The sequence below is a fragment of the Adiantum capillus-veneris genome, chromosome 12 (assembly GCF_014529385.1).
Source record: "Adiantum capillus-veneris isolate H3 chromosome 12, ASM1452938v2, whole genome shotgun sequence".
Lineage (NCBI taxonomy): Eukaryota > Viridiplantae > Streptophyta > Polypodiopsida > Polypodiales > Pteridaceae > Adiantum > Adiantum capillus-veneris.
In genome coordinates this window covers 139,817,190-139,835,083 of record NC_140942.1, presented here as the reverse complement: position 1 = coordinate 139,835,083, position 17,894 = coordinate 139,817,190, and positions in this window count along the sequence as shown.

Below are 17,894 nucleotides of genomic sequence, written 5' to 3'. Positions count from 1 at the left end.
TGAAACACTTAAGCATTGAAGCATGGCTCTTGGTTGGATTTGCATTCCATAGCCAAGAGTGTTGGTGTAGGATCTCAACCTCTCTACTTGCTTGGAGAAGGAGAGGGAGCTCTTGCACTTTGCACACTACAGAATGAGAGAGAGAGAGGGAGGGAGAGAGTGTGTGTGTGTGTGGGAGAGTATACCCCTCAAGTAGGCCCCCTACTTTCTTTGGTCGACCCCCCCTTGTAGCTCATGCTTGAAGCTCATTGGACCCCTCCAGGCCTAGCCAATCACAAGCAAGAGTCATACCAAGAAACAAGGGTAGCCTTGGGACAAGTGTCCCCCTTTCCCCTTTGAGAGAGAGGGCTTCATAAATGCTAAAATAAGTAATTAAATTAACTAATTTACCATTGCACCCCTTGGGTGGCCAGCCAATAGGCTTTTGGCACACCATGAGGGCAACCTAGCTAGGGGCTTGACATGTGTCCTACTTGCCTCTTGGGCAAGGGGTGCCCTTTGGGAGAGAGAGCGATCAAGCAACCAACCCCCCTTCTTGCATGGATCGCCCCCTCCTTGTAGGGATTTGCTTTGATTTTTGTGCCACCTCAAGCCCCTCAACCTTGGGCCTAGTTCTCACCACAAGCTTGGCCCTTAAGCCCCTTAAGCTTGGGCTGGGTTCTCACCTCAAGTACAGCCCTAGCATCTCAAGCATGACAAGCATCTCAGTCATCAGGCATGACAAGCACCTCAAGTTTGGGCCGGGTTCCCACCTCAAGCACAACCCTAGCTTACCTAAGGTCAAAGGACTTTTAACACTAACTTCAATGAAGCTAACCCAAAGGTCTTTATGCTCCATTGGTTAGCCTTTCTCTTTGACAGACCATCTCTCATTTGGGCCCCTGGCCCCGTGTTGAGATAGATCTATAAGCACATGTCTATATCCTAGACCTTGTTCCATTTATTCTCCCACATCAAATGATCATTTTAATAGGAGAAAATCATTTGGTTTGGTTAGATATTGGATTTTATGACATTACCTCTCTCTTGAAATCATAGCACTATGAGGTAGAAGAGATAAAGTCTTAGTCATTATTCAATCTTACCAAGCGGGTAGAGGATCCCTTTTTACCCTTCGACATCTTTCCAAGATGGATGACTAATCCATTTGGTGCTTGGGAGACATAGCTGTCGCAAGCATGTCTGCTCTTTAGTCCATTTCATTCTCCCAAGTAGAGTGACAAATTCTACTTGGTGTTTGAGAGACGTCGTCATCACAAACATGATTCTAAGCATGCATAGTATTTAAATTTGTGCACAAAAAAAGAGAACTAGTCTTGTAAGACAAAAACATTGGTCATTTAAAAGAAATTTGTATATTTGCTTACTCTAATGTAGCATTGTAAGCATTGACAAGGTTCATACTATCCTTAAGTTGTATTCCTTGCATCCATCTAGCATCTTCAAAAGGATAATTTTTGAACTTAATAAGATACCATCAAATAATCGTACCATGTCGTAGTACCTTGTCTTCATGGCGAAGGATAGCTTCAGGTTGTAGCACCTCTTCTTGGTCTTCAACTTCAGGAGGGTCTTCAATAATTGGTTCACTGGGTGGCTCTCCTTTGTAGGTCTTAAGTAGGCTCACATGAAAAGCATTGTGTATGAGCCAATGGTTGGGCAACTTGAGTTGGTAAGCCATCTCATTGATAGGCTTCAAAATTTGGAAAGGACCAAAGTATCTTTTTGCTAGATTAGCATAATACTTTTGATGGCACGTAGGATTTTTGCTCGTCGTTTGCCTTAATCGAGCCTTAGGAAACTTAAGTAAGACCCAATAATTTTCTTTGGACGTTAAAGCCCTTATGTGCTTATCAGTAGAGCAGCGCTTTGCCTTTTTCAAGAGATGGATAAAGCCTCCTTAATCTTTTGAAAAGGTTCTTGTAGGTCACGGGTATACTCATTGATAGCGAAGATCTTCCCATGTACTTTGAGTAGCAAGGGACTTTTAGGTCTTCCCTCAATGATCTCAAAAGGTTCTTTTCCCCTAGAAGTATGTACAATATTATTGTAGGCATACTCTACAAGAGGTAACTACTTTTCCCATTGTGAGCGTTGATGTACTTCTGTAACATAAGGCTTTAGTAGATCGAGTATTGTAAGATTGGCTATCTCACTTTGGCCATCCGTTTGTGGGTGATAGGCCGAAGAGAAATTCAATCTTGTTCCGAGATTTTCAAAGAGACCTTTCTAGAAATTACTGGTCATTCTAGGATCTCTATCTGACACGATGGATGTTGGTAATCCATGGTGTTTGAAAATTTGTGATATGAAGAGAGTTGTCATTTGGTGTGCCTTAATAGTCTTTTTGACAGAAATAAAGTGTGCTTGCTTTCTAAACCTATCAGCTATTGTCCATATTCGTGTATAGACTTGGGTAATCCAAAGATGAAATCCATGGATATACTCTTCCATGGTGAATTTGAGATAGGTAATGGCTGGAGTAATCCAGGTTTCTTCCCTCTATCATACTTGGTCTTTTGGCATACTACACATTTTAAAAAATAGTCTTGTATGTCCACTTTCATGGTAGGCCAATAGAAATACGTCTCTACTCCTCGAAGAGTAAGTTGAATGCCTCTATGTCCCGCATAGGGAGGAGCATGTGATTCATACATCACTTTCTCAAGAAGGGAATGGGTAACACATAGCCTATGTCGTGGAGAAGATAACCATCCTGCAAGGTGAATGGTTCCTCTTTCTTTCCCAAAGTAAGGGCTAATATTATGTCTCTAAAGTCAGGGTCAGTAGCGTACTCATATATTATAGAAGATTCATTGTGAGTAGCTATAGACATCGCATTAACTTTTGGTCATCGTGAAAGTGCATCAGCCACTTGACTGTGCTTACCAGCAACGTGAGCAATATGGAAATTAGATTGCGAAAGAAAATTTGCCCACCTCATCTGTTTTTCGGAAAGCTTGGTTTGCGTCATGAAATACTTAAGACTTTGGTGGTCAATTTGTAGACTGAATGGAGTCCCCAATAAGTAGTGCCTCCATGTGTCTAGGGCATGTAGAAGAGCTAAAAGATCTTTCTCATAAATGCCCAAGACTCGTTCATCCGTATTGAGCCTTCAGCTCTCATATGGGGGGTGCACTATGTAAACATGTTAAAGTATAACGTGAGTTCAAAAGGAGGGGTTTTAAAATGCAAAAAAATTAGGTAATTTAACACAGATACAATAAAATAAGGGGGTTTTATATTCAATTTTGGAAAAAAATATAAAAATAAGGGGTCATTTTATTCATTTAGACATGTTAAAAGAGGGATTTTTTAATACCCCATGAACGCACGTTATATAGGGGGGTTACTGAATGGTGAATGCCCAGAGGCTCTCATATGCTCTGGCATGCCCTTCTTGAAGCAAAAGTTCTCCAAGGCAATCACCACAAGCATCACATTAGACCTCAAATGGCTTTGAGAGATCCAAAAGCATGAGAACTGGTTGGGAGGTAAGCTTTTCTTTGAGCTTGTCAAAAGAATTTTGCTCCTTAGCAGTCCATAAATACTTAACGTTCTTCTTTGTTAAGCCATGTAATGGTCCTGCTATTTGATAGAATTTTTCTATGAAGCGTCTATAGTATGCACACATACCAATAAAGCTTCTTAGCTCATGTAGATTCCTTGGATTAGGCCATGCTTTTATCACCTCTTTGATGGATCCATACGGATACAATCTTGAGAGATAATATGACCTAAGTATTGAATCTCTTGAAGGAAAATTTCGCTTTTCTTTTGGTTGAGGAAAAGCTTGTTCTATCTTAATGCTTGAAAAATCACTTAGAGATGTTGCTTATGTTCCTCCAAAGACTTGGAGTAGATGATGAAATCATCAAAGAACACTCCAGTGAATTTGCGGTAAGATCTAACAATTTTCTCCATTAGACGATTGAATGTGGCCGGTGCATTAGTCAAGCCAAAATCCATGAATAGATATTCATAAAAACTAAACATTGTGCGAAACACGGTCTTTAGGATATCTTCATCCAATATCCTTATTTGATGATCCACTTTTAAGTTCAATCCTTTTTAAGTAGGTAGAGCCTTGTAGCTTATCAAATAGATCTTCTACCTGAGGCACGAGAAATCTAGTTTTGATAGTGATATGATTTAGTGCTTGATAGTCCACACACATACGGTATGTACCATCTTTCTTTTGCATTAAATGGACTGGAGAACAAAAGGAGAGGATCTAGGCCTCACCATCCCTTTGTCTACCAATTCCTATACTTGCCTTATGATCTCCTCTTGTTGAGCTTGAGAAACTCAATAAGGAGGCTTGTTAGGTGGTGAGCTTCCTGGAAGGATCTCAATGTGTTGGTCACCATCCCCTCCTTTTGGAGGTAAGTCCATAGGGATATCATCGATGAACACACCTTGGAATCCTTTTAGAAAATTAGACAAGTACTCTAAATCTTCTTGATTCCTACCATTTACATTTAACAAAACATTAGGATCTTTTAGGGATACTTTGACAAAAATCATAAACACAGAAACATAGCTATTCATTGATTTATCAAAAGCAGGAGGATTTACAAGTGGTATAGAATGACCACACTCACTAGCATCTATATACATGTTCTTTTCCCTATAGGTGAAGTAGATTCCCCTTTCAGGGAACTTCATGTTGGCAGCCATGCGATCAAACCATGGTGCTCCTAGGATAGCATCCTCATGTTGGAGAGGAGAGATAAAAAAGTATTCTTTGTCGACATATCTTTGGACATGAAGCCTCAACTTCCCAATCAAGGGAGTAACGGAGGCTTGTTGTCCCTTGAAATTTGTGTCAGCGTTTACAATGTCTCCCATCCCAACTCCATTGTTATGAAGTTGTGAGTAGATCCAGGGTCAAACAAGATGAAGGCATCATGCTCCCTTACCCCACTCAAATGGCTCAAACAAATGCTCTGAAAAGGGTTTAGGTACACAGGCTTCGTCTGTGCAATCCCTTTCTAAGATACATTCTTCTCTTTTTAAGCTCCCGTTTTCTGAAGCTCCACACATCCAAATAGGAGTGCCTTTGTTCAACCACGATGGAAGTTTAGTTTCAGCCGAAGAGACTGAATCAAACTCTTGTATGGGCGTTTTCATGACATCTCTATAAGTGTGATCTTCTAGATTAACCCTTGTTATAGATCCCACTTGCTTCAAGTACAGATAATTGTTTTCTCAATCTTGGATAAGTTGTACATGTCGCATGAAAGGTCCTCCCAATATGATTTTGTAATTGAGTTTTTTCCCAAAGTCCACTATGGCAAAAGTGTGTTCATATTCAATCCCACAGGAATTAACTATCACTTTTTCAAGAAGTCCTAATGGTATTTCAATGTGTCCATTAGCCGATTGCAATTTCATTCGAGTTTGTCTAATGGATGGTTGTCCCTAGGATTCCCATACTGCTTTTGTGGCTATGGCTATGCCTGCCCACTATCCAGTATTGCCATGGTTTCAATGTCATTATATTTCATTGAAAGGGTGGTGTTTACTTCTTCCCCTTCGTAATATTCTCCTACTTTGCTCATTGGAACATATCAAATCTCTTTGTTATCCATTTCATGATTCAATTTTTCCAATTTTTTGAGATTAGCCCCGTTATCCCCACCTTCTCTAGGGTTTTCTGTAGATCATTCCATAAATATGTTCTGAGTTTTACCAGCACTCCCAAAGTAAGAGTGCATTGGATGGGTGTAGACATGATTGAATGAATGTTGTCTACTTCTAAGGTCTGTTCCTCTCTTTTTACTTGAGTGGTCTTACACACTATGGATTCATCTTCGTTATCTCCCAAGTAAGAGGGTAATGTTTTCAAGGTCAATGGTTTAGACATTCCTGAAGCTTCAGATCCGCAATCCCCGTACAAGGATTGTACATCCATGTCCATATCAGGAGGTAGGTTGTCTAACAAAACTCCCTCTATAGGAGCTGACTTTAGAGTTAGGTTCCCATCATTGATCTCTCTAACTTTTTCCCATCAGTGTCCTGGCCAGTCTTCCTCTACGAATGAAATTCCGTCTAAGGCATCTTCGTTGTGTAGCACTATAATTTCTATCTCTTTTGGTTCAAGTGGGGTTCTACCACCACTTCAGATTTTTCTTAATTGTCTCTTACCACAAGCTCCTCAGGTTTTGCCATATTTTCGAGCTTGGGTTTTTGTTTTTCTAGCATCTCTTCCGTGATTCTTACCAGATTTTGATAATCTTCAAGCTTAGCTGCTTCCATGTCTGGAGAAGGATAGTTTTTCCATTTGTTTTTCATGTTTTGGCCCGCTTTAAGTCCCGCTTGGTAGGCTTCCAAGGCTGCATTAATAGGCTCAAAAATTTTGTCAACCAAAATTGATCCTCCAGATTTCACTGTTGTTTCTTTGATTTCACTTCCAGTTTCTTTCACCTTTTCCTGGAATAGCTTCTTTGCTTCTCCTCGATTTCAGCCTTTTGTTTTCGCCTTCTCATCTCGTACCTTTTGCTTCTGCTTCTTTTGGTCTTTTGAGAGGCAATTTTTGTATTCTCTGAATCATCAGAGCAATTATGTTTCTTTTTCTTACTCTGGGATCTAGTGATTACCTTGATTGGAACAATCGGTTCACTCTTAGATGAGCTACTAGGTATCACTTGGACTACGTTTACTATTGTTTTACCCTTGTTTAAAGGAATTTTAGGATAATCTTTCGGGAAGTGTCCTCCCTTTTTGCAACATTGTATGCAATAAGCTTCAACTAGCTTGAGGTTCTTGTCAGGCTCTGGGCATTCATTTTTCCAATGATCATCTACACCACAGTTATGAAAGTTTCCCATTCTTGGCTTAATCATGGGTCTTACCATAGGAGGTCTAACACCTTGATTAGCTACATAATACATTGGTGCAAGCTCTAGTGGAGCATATGTCACACGTTCTTCCATTGGTGGTGGATGTGAATGATACCAATCTCCTTCTACCATTACGGTAGATAGACTAGGCTCAGCATAGGGTGTAACAGGCACACATGCTTGTTTGTCTATGAATCCCTCTGGGTGCATGTACTTTACAGGCACTGCATTATGTCCTGGATATGAAGGTTGCTGACCTAACACGGGTTGAGGTCTTTCCATACCCATAGGTGGTCTTTGAGTTGGTGCCATGTTAGGCTGGTATGTGTACATGGGTTGTCCTTGTGGCTTCATGGGCACGTACTGAACATTCCCATCATACTTTGGTTGGTAGTAGCACTCATTGGTCCATTTACCCTCGATTGCACACCATTTTTGCTGTCTAATTGGTTGTCCCTGTTGAGGTATCCCTTGCCCTAGTCCCCTCATAGGTGCTTTTTGCATGTTATTCATCATGTCATTCATCCTTTTGAGCATGTCTTCTATGGCTGAAAGTGGTGCTGCAGTAGCCGTTTCCACTTGTGTTGGTTTGGTGGATGCTGTTTTCTCACTTTGGTTATCCTTAGGGACATGTTCTTCATTGAAAATACCACAATTGTCTCCTAAGTCAATATCATCTGACACACACTCTTCTAGGGTTGTATGCTTCTTACTATACAAAATAGCATGAAGTTCTTTGTTTAACAGTCCCTTTAGAAACAATGATACTCTTCGTTCTTTTGCAAGTATCTCTAGCCCTGGGCATCTGGCAATGTATTGTTTCATTCGAGTTGCACAATCCCTAACAGACTCACCATGTTTCTGTTTAAAGCTGTAGATTTGAGCTACCGTATCGTTTTTAATCCCCGTTTTGGAACAAGCAGCTACAAATCCTTGAGCTAATGTGTTCAAGTCCATGATTGACCTTGGTGGAATGTTTTGGAATCATGTCAATGCTTTTCCTTCTAATGTCATTCCAAACCCGTCGAATTGATTATGGAAATCAAACACGCGTTCTTCTCTTAGCACTTGATTAAAGCTTGCTAAGTGGTCGTATGGATCTCCCGATCCACTGTATTTTTTGACCCATTTTTAAAAATTGGTTGGTCTGACAAATCTATTTGGTTCAACTCCCGGTCTCCTGGCAGTTGGTCATGTTCCGAGTCCTTCAAACCAGTCTGTTGGAAATAGTGACTCCTGTAGCCCTGGACTGGCCTTAGTGTCACTGGATTTTTTGCATGATGAGGTGGTTTCTGGTTTCTTAACATTACTCTCAAAAGATCTCTCACGGTGTTTATCTCTTAGAATAGTTTCTGGTCCTTGGCCCAATATCCACTCCTTATTGAATATCCTTGATATTTGGTTTGCTCTAACTCCTCAGGAGTCATCATAACAAAGGTGTTGTTATAAAAATCCCTAAATAGGTAGGTTGGTAGATCTGCTGATCCCCTATCCTTGATCTTGAAGATATAAATGATTTTCATGGGTGTTAGTTGTCCCGATTTGGTATGCGAAGTCTACAGAAGATCTTTTACATTTCTATCCTCCCAACAATAGACTCCAATTCAGTACTAAGCCGTTTCAAAGGCTTCAAATCAACTTGATTGTATCCCTCAAATTCTAAAGTTGGTGGTTCTTCTTTTGCGGCCATATCTGGAATTATGGTATTTCTATCCATGTACGTTTTTCCTTGTTTGTTTGTCCTGATCTCCTCTTCAAACTCAATACCATGGTCATCAATGTGAATAGCATACTCTTCGTTAGGATCCAGGTAAACATGAGCTCCATGTGATTAGTCTTATAAAAAGAGAGTATATGCTTATAGCGCATTGTCGTTCCGGTTTCCGAGTGAGTCGAATAAGAAGACATTTTGGATGTTGAATCTGAGAAAGTATCTGAGAGTTCTTCAAGGATAGTGTGCAAGGAATTGCCTTGATTCACGCTTTCTTCAGTGGATACTCTACTGGAGGTTTCTCCAAGTATGCCCCGATTTTCTAATACACGACGAGGTCTAAGGTTCATAAAGACTTGTGAAGCCCTGGATAGAGTACTTACCTTGGATTGACTTGTTGTCAATTTCTTCCACTTGACTGGATTGCACTTCTTTCAAGCTACTGATTCCTTGTCTGCAACCTGATTCCTGTACAAATTTGATCAAGTTAGTATTCTTTCACCAAGACCGTATAGTTTTTGCTAGCTATTGTGATTGGTCTATGTGTATCACTCCAAATCAAGCTAACTTAGTCAACAGTTGCAATTTTCAAACTCAACTTTGGTAAAAAACAAAGGACTAATTTGCAACTCAAAAATTGAGTGAACATGTACCAATTTGGATCCAATTGAACCCAAAATTTCCCGGTGGCCTTGTATTATGTTGGTCTAACATTGTACAAGTTCAAAAGTCAAAATGGCTGGCTCTCAGTAGCAGTAGTAAATAATCATGATTATTTATTTTTGTCAACTTTTTTCACTATTTGGCTTGATTTGCCAAGTATACAACCTGTTAAGGTCCCTGAACAAGTTTCAACAAGTTTCGACAAAATCTGCTCAAGTTTATCAATTGTCTCGTGTCCTCGGACTCGGTTTTCAAGAATCTGGCTTAAGTCTCACTTTTGTGATCCAAATTTCACCAAAATTGATTTGTGTGGTCTACTTGATATGCTTGACCTTGTGGTATACTCAAATATGCAAGATTGTCAATTTTTGAAGCAGATGTAAATAATCGCGATTATTTACTCTAGCTATTTTTTTGCAAGTTTTTGTCCCAACCTTGACAAATATCTGTTAAGCACTCCAACTTAAGGTCTCTAGCCAAGTTTCACCAAGTTTGGACTATTTCTGGTCAAATGGTCCTCAGTTTTGTGTCCGTAGACTGACTTTGCAATTTTGGTCACAATTTTCAATCCAATGATCCAAATCTTACCAAATTCGGTTTGTGGGCTTATTACAACATGGTAAAACTAGTGGTATGCTAACGTATTTAAAAATTTTGAAAAATGGGATAGATGTAAATAATCATGATTATTTACAACTGGCAATTTTTTGCATCTTTTTTATCAAGTGAGCATTTACACATGTTTATCACATCAATATAAGCCTATGAATCAAATTTCATTGAGTTTGGACAAATTTTTTTCCAATTTACACTCAAGTTTCAGAAAGTCAGTACAAACGTTAGTTTTTTCTCATTTTTTTTGCTAGTTTGGTGATCCAAATCTTTTGTGCCTTTACAAAAGTTGTTTGTACACATGCAATGAGTCACTGGTATCAACCTTGGTCGAATTTGAGTTGAAAGTAAATAATTGCGATTATTTACTTTATGCCCAATGTGTATATGTGAGAGGGAGAGAGAGAGACAGAGAATGTGTGTGTGTGTGTGTGTGTGTGTGTGTGTGTGTGTGTGTGTGATCGAGCAGTGGCGGCACGACGGCGGCGAGGCAGTTGAGCGCGGCATAGCGGCGGCTCCCTCTTCTTCGCGGTGAGGAATCCTCCACGACAGTAAGCGTAGAGTGATGAGTGACACACCATCGCCATCTTTGAGCTTACTAGTTTAGGCTTGTTGTGTGTTTGGAGCCATTTGTGGCTCGCACACCGTGTATTGGCAAGTTTCTTGCATTGACACATGCGACATACGCTGGTGCAACCAAAGTTGGTCTATGTTGGGAAGTGTTCTATGTAGTGCAAAGGGTGCTAGCATGCGCATGGCAAAGGGCTAAACCAGGTATGAAGACCATGGGCAAGAGAGTGGCAGCAGAAATGTATGCTTAAAGTGGTTTTTTAGGCCGGGGGGCCTCCAAAGTGAGATAATGATGATGGTAGGTCACAGTGTTCAAGATGTGGGAAATGTGCCCCGAAATGTGGTATTCGAGATGCTCTAGAAGCTCGTCTAGACAGCTCGTCAAACGGGGCTTCGGTGTGAAAGATATGCCAATCCGAAGTTAGAAGACTTTACAGGTTCCGACGGACAGGGCAGGTACAGACATGTGGCCAAAACTGGTACCATTGGATACACTTGTAAAGCTCAAACTGTGGAGCATGCCGGTCTTTTTGGTTTGCCATTCGGAGCTCAGACGGGCAAGTTATGGCTTGTGGAGTATTTGCAGGGGGTCGGGTACGTGCTCACCGCGCCACGTTCGTAAGCGCGTCGACAAGAGTTCTTTTGAGCTTGCTAGAGTTCTAGAAAGTTGCATGCGATATGGAAAGTCAACCGAAGTTTACGGCTCGCTGATCAGAGTTGTGGACGTCGGGATACGTCCTAGCCAAGCTCGCGGACAACTGAAAAAAAAGGTGGGTTGGGTTTTTTCCGGAGTTATGGGTCACCGTTCGAGGATACGAGGCGGCTGAAAGGTGGTGGGCTTCTTAGGATATGGCTTCGATGAGATGAAATTCGATTTGGCAGGGCTGAGCTGAAACCCGATGAATGTGTGTGGTTTTTGAGCACCGATGGCATGCGTAATGGAGGCTTGATAATTAAGGTCTTTAATTGTAAGTTCAAAATGTAAAAGGTGACCCTCATGGCTAAGAGGAGAACTTTGAGGGGAAAAAAACAAAAGAAAGCCTGAAAGAGGCAGTGGCGTCGGTGCCAGGGCTGAAAAAAGAAAGTTTTTTTCCCTTGGTAAAAGCTAGGAGGGGAAGGAAAGTAAGGGTAGCGGGTTTTCGAACAAAAGGGGAGAGCTTTTCTTTGGGCAAGGAAGGAGAATTGAGAAAAAGGAAGGAAAGAAAGTTTCGTGCGCTCGAGTTCAATGATCGAAGCCGGTATGCCTGGTCCGTGACACGGCTCAAAAGAGCGAAGGCCTTGCAAGAGATGGCGCCAGTGAAGGCTACCAAGAGGGAAAGGTTGTTGTCGAAGTGAAGCGAATGGTGAAATTCACGTTGAGATGTGTGCCGACGAGTGCAAGTTTGGAGGGAGGTGTGTGCCCCTCTGTGTGAAACAGTGATGGCCATGGTGCGGCCAAGAGCAGGCCATATGGATGTTGTACTTGGCATTTTTCTTTCTTTGAAGGAGAAGCTGTCATTGCCGGATTTTGGTGTCGTCTTTCCCCCCTTTCTTCTTTGCTCGTCTCCAGGGTGTGTGGTGCCGGTGTGTGTGAAGGAGCGTGTGTGCCCCCTGGGCCCCCTGTGTGTGAGAGAGAAAGAGAGAGAGGTGTTGGGATTGTGGAAGTGCGAGAAGCGGACAACAGCGGTGTGGTAGTTGTCTGAAGATTGTGCAGAGTGTTTGTGCGTTGGGCGAAGTGCAGGCGAGGCCCTGCTAGTGTGAGTTTCTTTTTTTGAAGGTGTTTTCGAGAGGACAGGGGTGCTGTGAATACCCTGAGCTATATAGGGGCAGTTGTTTGTGTGTCGGGTGTGTTCCTCATTCCCCCTCTCCAACGCGCACACTTGCTTGGTCAAAAGATAATCCTAGGTGTTTCTGGCTTTGAAGGGTTTGATACCAAAATACATTTTAAGGATGAAATTACTTAACTAAGCTTTGCTTGAAAGCTTTTTACATATAATAATATGGATTAGTCGACATTTTTTACCTTAATAGATATTATATAATAAATGAGAAGCTAAATATATGAGTAACTCTAGAAAAAATATGATGGAGACTTTAATATGCAGGACAATAGCTAGTCTAAAATTTTTTAAGTTTGACATGGATAACAAGTGATAGATTCCTTGAAGCCTGCCATATGTCTATTGTCTTGACTATATCTATTGTCTTGACTATATGGATGCAGGTGAGAATTCTATCTTGGTTTAAATAGGTTTAGCTTGCTGCAGTCCGACTTTGGAAACATTTAATGATGCAATTGGGATAGATTTTGATACCTTTGTACAAATTCCTTTGGAATGATACTTCATTCTTATTATATTCTACAGTTATGATTCAAAGACTGAATTGTTTCTATACTTATCTTTGCCTTGACATCTTTATCTAGTCGTCTTTTCGAACATCTTGTTCATTGGTGTGTTATTTATTTAAGTTCAATAGCTACACACACCCCTAAACACCAGGCCCTCCCAAGTGCCTGGGAGGACAAGGATGCTGGCTTTAGATAAGTTTGTGTCTGTAGACTTTGAGTGACCCACTGCTTTTAAATCCTTAACTGGTCGATAGGTGTTAGGTGGTCTCTCCTTGACTATAGACTGGATTCCTTCTCACGACTATTGTAGTCTTTATGGCTCATTCATTTTTAAGTAGCAGGTTAATCCAATTCTACTTACCTATGCTTTGGCATTTTGTTTTTTTTTACAGCTACAAGTACATGCTACTCATATGTTGACTTTTTGGAACAAGATGACTTGCTTTATGTTTTTCTTCCAACAACTACTCAATGACAACCATACTTATTTCAAGTTGGCTGACAAAGCCTTAAAACTCCTATAGGAGCAATGTCTTCCTTGAGGACTTTCTCTGTTATTGTACAGACATTTCTTCCCTTTTCAGGGTCACTCTTATTTAGCTCTTCTACGCTAATGAAATTAAAAAACTCATCTTTCTGGTGAGGCAGTAGGCCCATACACATTGGCCTACTGCCAAAACCCATTGTGTATGGCGCCTGGGTTAGGGCGGGCACACACACACACACACACACACTTTGTCACAGCAGCTGACCATAGCATAAAGATTTCCACAGAAAGATAGCTCAGAAATTATACTTATTGCTAGCCTACTATGCCATTTGCATTGCTGATTAAATACCACAAAGACAGTTAGCATGGCGGGTATTAATTAAACCTGACTTGGTGTACTTGGGTTGATATTAACCACTATAGTGGAATTTGGGCTAGCTTGTGGGTACAACCCCCTAGCATTTCTCTTACTAGGTGCCCAACCTTTGGCCTCTTAATAGGGCAGCTTCATACTTGATTGTTTCTACTAGGTTTTTTCATACTCTGTCGCGGCACTCAGATTGAGTTACAGCCTCATTCTGATGACATCGCGTTATGAGGGGTGGATTGGCACGGATTCTCTGCCTCTCACTCATGGAATCTGTCTTAGTTGTACTACCTCTTGCACTCATTGTTTGTGATCGACGCCAGGTTGTTGTAGCACCTCCACAACCGAGCACATTTTTTGGAATTCTTCCCTACCTCTTCCACTACATAAAGGTGAGGGGTTCTTCCCTTCACTTAGGCTTGGTCTCCCTTGGCAACTTGGAGAATGACTTGGGATTGCATCTGCTCACAGGTTTTTTATCTCAAATGCTTAAAAACAAAGCCCATGCTCTGTTATCTGAATATAAATAGCATTTTTTACATTTAGACTATTAGAAGAACTGTTCTTTTGGGATTTTTTATGAAAGGAGAAACTGGGTATAATTTTTTACACATCACTAAAGAATTTTTGGCTTCTTTCCTGGTACTGACTGCATACATACTAATCCTCTACTACTATGCTAGAAATTGACATCAAAACTATCATACATATGGTTACTATTCTGGTTTTTTGATACTGATGGTGAGTATTAGGTTGAATGCCTGGTGGTGGTGTTGGTTATGCTGCCATGGAGTATTTACATTCTGTAGCAAATTTGTACCTTTTGGGATTTTCCTTAGCTAAAAGCAAAAGGCTTGATAAAACCTTGGCACTAATAAATACACATCAATAGAGGGTTTCTTTTTTCCTGGTACTGATTACATACACTCACTCTAGTTTTTTGGTTGCTTGACATAAAAATGGCATCAATTCTTTAGGTTACTGGAATATGGTATACTGGTTATGCTACCATATTCTGATACAGTTTTTACACATCAGCAAAGGGTTTTGTTTGGCTTCTTGCCTGGTACTGATTGCATACTCACTTAATCCTTTGCTATACTGTGCTAGAATATGACATCAAATCTATCATGGTTATGGTTACTATTTTGATTTTTTAAATCTGATGGTGAGTATAAGGCTGAATGCATGGTCGTGGTGTTGGTTATGCATGGATATTCTGGTTACTGGAATGTGGTATACTGGTTATGCTGCCATATTTTGATAGTTGTAGTTGTTTACGTTACATTCAAAATTGCAGAAAAAAATGGAGATCTGGCCTTGTCTAACTGGTTATACACAGACTTTATATCTTCGGCTTAATCTTGGGTGTGATTGGATATTAGCTGGATCTGGTTTTCCATTATATAGATCTGGTATGATAAAGCTGATCTTTACAAATGGATAATGATCTGGTTTTTTTGTGCTTTGCTACCTTAGTTTGTTATGGTATATTTTTGATTGGGAGAAGTATGTTGTGATAAAACTTCTATACTTTACCTGATGCTTGGTTATCTAGCATAGATCTAGTTCTTCACTTACATCTAGTGATGATGCTAACATAAAATAAATTCTGGTTTTTTACTACTTGCTCTGATTTAATATAAATGAAACCTTCTAGATGCCAGGCTTTGCTCTGGTCCAGGTTTGATAAGAGTGTGCTGGAAAAACTTGGAGATTTAACCCAACTGCTACTGATGATTATTTCGCTTTTGATACTTAAGTTTATCCTGTTGGATAAACATGCTTGTTACGGATTCTGCTAAGATCTGGTGGGATAAGTGATTTAAATTACACTCTTCTTGTTTTTACCGAGTCTTTGGATAGGGCTTGCTTGGCCAAAAGATAATCCTAGGTGTTTTTGGCTTTGAAGGGCTTGACATCAGAATACATTTTAAGGATGAAATTACTTAACTAAGCTTTGCTTGCAAGCTTTTTACATACAATAATATGGATTAGTCAACATTTTTTACATTAATAGATATTATATAATAAATGAGAAGCTAAATATATGAGGACAATAGCTAGTCTAATTTTTTTTATGTTTGACATGGATAACAACTGATAGATTCTTCGAAGCCTACCATACGTAGCCAAGTCTAACATATCTGTTGTCTTGACTATATGGATACAGGTGAGAATTCTATCTCGGCTTAAAGAGGTTTAGCTTGCTGCAGTCCGACTCTGTAAACATTTAATGATGCAATTGGTATAGTTTTTGATACCTTTGTACAAATTCCTTTGGAATGATACTTCATTCTTATTATAAATTACAGTTATGATTCAAAGACTGAATTGTTTCTGTACTTATCTTTGCCTTGACATCTTTAGCCAGTCGTCTTTCTGAACATCTTCTTCATTGGTGTGTTATTTATTTAAGTTTAACAGCTACACACACCCCTAAACACCATGCCCTCCCAGGCAACTGTGAGGACCAGGATGCTGGCTTTGGATATGTTTGTGTCTGTAACCTTTTGAGTGACCCACTGTCTTTAAATCCTTAACTAGTCGACAAGTGTTAGGTGGTCTCTCCTTGACTATAGATTGGATTCCTTCTCACGACTATTGTAGTCTTTATGGCTCATTGTTTTTTAAGTAGCAGGTTAATCCAATTCTACTTACCTATGCTTTGGTAAATTGTTTTTTTTTACAGTTACAGGTACATGCTACTCATATGTTGACTTTTTGGAACAAGATGACTTGCTTTATCTTCCAACAGTTACTCAATCACAACCATACTTATTTCAAAATTGGCTGAAAAAGCCTTAAAAGTCCTACATGAGTAATTTCTTCCTTGAGTACTTTATCTGTTATTGTACATATATTTCTTCCCTTTTCAGGGTCACTCTTATTTAGCTCTTCTATGCTAATGAAATTAAAAAACTCATCTTTCTGATGAGGCAGTAGGCCCATACACAATGGGCCTACTTCCAAAACCCATTGTGTATGGCGCCTAGGTTAGGCCGGGTACACACACACACACACACACACACTCACACACACACACACACACACACACACACACACACACACACACACACACACACACACACACACACACACACACACACACACACACACACACACACACACACACTCTTTGTCACAGCAGCTGACCATAGCCTAAAGATTTCCATGGAAAAATAACTCGGAAATGATACTTATTGCTAGCCTATGATGCCATTTGCAAGGCTGATTAAATACCACAGAGACAATTAGCATGGTGGGTATTAATTAAACCTCACTTGGTCTACTTGGGTTGATATTAACCACTATAGTGGAATTTGGGCTAGCTTGTGCGTACAACCCCCTAACATTTCCCTTACTAGGTGCCCAAGCTTTGGCCTCTTAACCGGCTAGCTTCATACTTGATTGTTTCTACTAGGTTTTTTCATACTCTGTCGCGGCACTCATACTGAGTCACGGCCTCGTTCTTATGACCTCGCGTTATGAGGGGTGGATTGGCACGGATTCTCTCCCTCTCACTCATGGAATCTGTCTTGGCTGTACTACCTCTTGCACTCATTGTTTGTGATCGACCCCAGGCTGTTGCAGCACCTCCACAACCGAGTATTTTTTGGGATTCTTTCCTGCCTCTTCCAGTAAATAAAGGTGAGGGGTTCTTCCCTTCACTTAGGCTTGGTCTTCCTTGGCAACTTGGAGAATGACTTGGGATTGCGTCTGCTCATAGGTTTTTTATCTCAAATGCTTAGAATAGAACCCATGCTCTGTTATCTGATTATAAATAGCATTTTTTACATTTAGACTATTAGAAGTACTGTTCTTTTGGGATTTTTTATGAAAGGAGAAACTGGGTACAGTATTTTACACATCAGTAAAGAATTTTTGGCTTCTTTCCTAGTACTGACTGCATACATACTAATCCTCTGCTACTGTGGTAGAAATTGACATCAAAACTATCATACATATGGTTACTATTCTGGTTTTTTTATACTGATGGTGAGTATTAGGCTGAATGCCTGGTGGTGGTGCTGGTTATGATGCCATGGAGTGTTTACATTCTGTAGCAAATTTGTACCTTTTGGGATTTTCCTTAGCTTAAAGCAAAAGGCTTGATAAAACCTCAGCACTAATAAATACACATCAATAGAGGGTTTCTTTTTTCCTGGTATTGATTACATACACTCACTCTAGTTTTCTAGTTGCTTGACATAAAAATGGCATTAATTCTTTAGGTTATTTGAATATGGTATACTGGTTATGCTGCCATATTCTGATACAGTTTTTACACATCAACAAAGGGTTTT